Source organism: Melospiza georgiana, chromosome Z (genome assembly GCF_028018845.1).
Source record: "Melospiza georgiana isolate bMelGeo1 chromosome Z, bMelGeo1.pri, whole genome shotgun sequence".
NCBI classification, from domain to species: Eukaryota; Metazoa; Chordata; class Aves; order Passeriformes; family Passerellidae; genus Melospiza; species Melospiza georgiana.
Window position 1 is genome coordinate 6,114,940 of NC_080465.1, and position 3,465 is coordinate 6,118,404.

Genomic DNA, 3,465 nt, shown 5'->3' on the forward strand with positions numbered 1-3,465 from the left:
CAGACCCAATCCCAGTGCTGTAAAAGGGAAGGAAATGATGAGGAAAAGCACTTTAGAAGGGAGAAAAAGAAAATGATTACTCCCCATCATCCAAGCAAACAAAAAAAAAAAAAAAAAAAAAAAAAAAAAAAAAAAAAAAGAAAAAAAAGGGGAAAAAGTCACTTCTAAAAGTGACTCAAATATTCAGATGCACTGAGGAGATGCTGAAGATCTCTCAGGAGCCTCCCATTGTCCAAGCTAAAGGTCCCTCAGCACCTCCTCAATGGCCTTGTGCTGCACTCCCTTGCCCAGCTCCCCTGTCCTTCTGTGCACACGCTGCAGCCCCTCCATGACTTTCTGCTCCCCAGGGCCCACAAGTGCACACAGCACTCCGGCTGTGGCCGCAGCGCTGCCCAGCACAGGGCCACGCTCACTGCCCTGCTCCTGGTTCCACACTGCTGCTGACACAGCCCACCATGCCCTTGGCCTTCTTGGCCCCCTGGCCACACGCTGCCTCATCTTCAGCTGCTCAAGACAAGAAGCACCCCTGGCTCCTTTTGGCCCACGCAGCTGTCCAGGCACTAAGTGCCTCTTTGAGTTCAAATGCATCATCCATCATTTCAAGTTGTCCTTCCTGTTCTACAGGTGCATCTTCTAAGGAGAGATCATTAAATTTATAGGAATAGAATTCTCAGTTCCTCTGACTAAATATAAATGAGCTAATTCAACTCTCTAGAGTAAGTTTCTCCTAGTTCAGTGTTCCCCTCTGGCTGCTGTCAACAAGCAACATTGTCTCTGCCTAACTGAATTTGTAGTTCTTCAGGGTTCTGAGATGAAAATTTAAAAATATCCACTTATGCCTTTGTTATTTGTGTTGAAGGCATGAAAATGGATTTTATTTCAGCCTCCCTAGCTGGCCCTCTACACTCTACTGCCATTGGCCAAGCTAACAGCTGGCTCTACAATTCTTAAACACCAGGAACATGTAATGTTCCTTTCTCACTCACCTCAAGATCAGCACCGCTGAAGACACTCTTCAGGTGACCTGTAGTGGGCAGGGAAGATGAACAAGATGCTGTGAGAAAACTGCTTGGGCTGCTGAATTCCCCTAAAAAAGTAAACCCAAACAGAGATGATTTCCCTTTTCACAACTTCCCTCCAAGAGACACATTTCATTCACACAGGAGATCAGGACAGTATTGTTGATTGTGCCTACACTTTGGCCTGTTTTGCCAGCAAATTAATACAAACATGCCAAAGAAAATGCAGATTCTTCTTCAACACTCCATGCTGCTGTTCTACCAAAGACATAAAACAGCTTCTAAAATCCTCTCCCTCAGGCACTTTTTTTAAAAAAATCAATTGCACGCACTAATTCTTGTTAACTTGCTGGAAACAGTTGCCCAGAAAAGCTTCCCCAAAATCCACCTGAGTTGTGGCAGTTCTGTTGTGAAATAGCACAGCAGCAGCTCCATGCTGGGGTGGTTCCCCTAGCGGGGGAGCGTCCTGTGTGGGTGTGGGCAGATCACTCCTTCTTGATCCCATAGGAGCGTCTCCACCTCTTCCACCGCACGCACAGTCCCGGATGTATATCAAAAGCACCGCCGGGGAGAAGGAGGACTTGAGGCACCGGTGCAAATCCAACTGGGTTTATTAGCAGATGGTCCGAGCTTTAAGGAGGGACGGAAAGCTGAGGTGCCACCCCAGTTGAAGGGAGCCGGTGTCTGGATGAGCTCAAGCCCCAAACCAGGGTGGGACCGGGGTTTATAAAGGGGAGAGGGTAGGCAGGGTCAGGGTACAAATCAACCAGTGGAGAAAGGGCTCAGAGGAGGGGACAAGGTGGGGTGATCGGGGGTACAACTGTAGGAGTGTGGGGAGATGCAGGGGACGGGACAGGTGAAAGTCCAATGGTGTCAGGAACCCACGCCTTAAAAAAGGAACCCACTAGGCCGTGGCAAAATATCCAAATATGGATAACATTGTAACCAGACCAGTGAAGAGATTTTTGCTTTTATTTCCAGCACATCAGTCTCAAAATACAAAATGGAGACATGACAGCTCACTGATCCACACCAAAAATGTCTCCTCCAACAGTGCTCATACAGCAATACATAAAATCATCTCAGACTAGAATTCAGCCAATCAGACACAGAAAACACGTATTGACAATCATTCTATCCAATCCCACAAAGCACACGCAATGATAGTTAAAACAAAGACTAGTTCATAAGAGACAAAGAACAAAGTTCTATTCATGCTAACCTTCTAAAGATATACATTAAATAACCTTGTTGCCATCCTAAAGCCAATTCCACAGAGACCTATTGTTATTTTGTCACGTCTACAGCTTGGGAAACTTTTCTGCTTGCATGGGAAACTTTTCTGCTTGCATGGGAAACTTTTCTGCTGTATTTGCAATGCTAACAAAACTTCAGTCTGAGGCCTACATACTTCTTTTAACCATTTCCTAAAAACCCTCTAACCTTATGGATTCCAACAGGGAGAGGGTGCTCTTGTGGCGAGGTCCAATTGGGGAGTGGGGAACAGGGAATATTCCAGAAGGGAAGGAGTGGGCTACAGCTGATTGATGTTAGAATCATCCCAGGGCACTCTTGTCCCATCTTCCCTGCCCTCTCCTCCCACAGCTCCAGGGTTCTGCAGCAGACACTCACTGATTTGGAGTTTGCACTTCCTTGCAAAGGGAATTACTGTTTTAGCATTCAGTAAAGGATCAAGTTAGACAGTCAAATCCTTTCAGAAGAAACTGTAGAAAGAAAGCAGTTTTCCCTGAATTCTGGAAACAACTGCAGAGTTTTTGGAAGGTGTTGCAAGAAAGTCTTCCAGACTACATTTTCAAGCTGTCTTGCTTGTCCCAGCAAACTGAGGAAATGACAGACTCTGTTGCCACAGACTCTCCTGTGGAGGGAACAGAAGCCCTGCAGGTTCCCTTGCAAATGCTGCCACTGCAGCTACAGACACCCCCTTTTTAGCTGAACGCCTTGACAGGAGCTTTGCCAAACCAGTGGCCTCCTAATGTTCTTTCTGTTTCAGAATCAGAAACTCGGTCACTGAGAAAGAGCAGGAAGATGTACAAAAGCCAGGTTAGGATACACCCAGGGAAAACCTCTACATACGTGCAAAGTGAGTCACATAATAGATGGAAAACCAAAGTGAGTCACAAAATAGATGAAAAGGAAACGCCATATGGAGCAAAAACTGCAGGAGCGAGATGGTGAATCATTGTAACACTGCTCTGCAAGTTTTCAGGCTGTGCTTCAAAATCAAAAAAAGCAAGGATTTTGTCAGTGTGCAAGTGCCCACCAACAAATGCCTCAAGCAGGACGGTTCTCCTGCACGGAGCACGGCCTAGGGCTGCTCTGACACTCAGGCCTTGCGTGCGCCAAGACAACCTTCTGATGTCAGTACAACGAGGTGGCAACCATGCCCCAGCAGAACAAAGCAAACGCTTTGTGTTGGTCTGTGAAT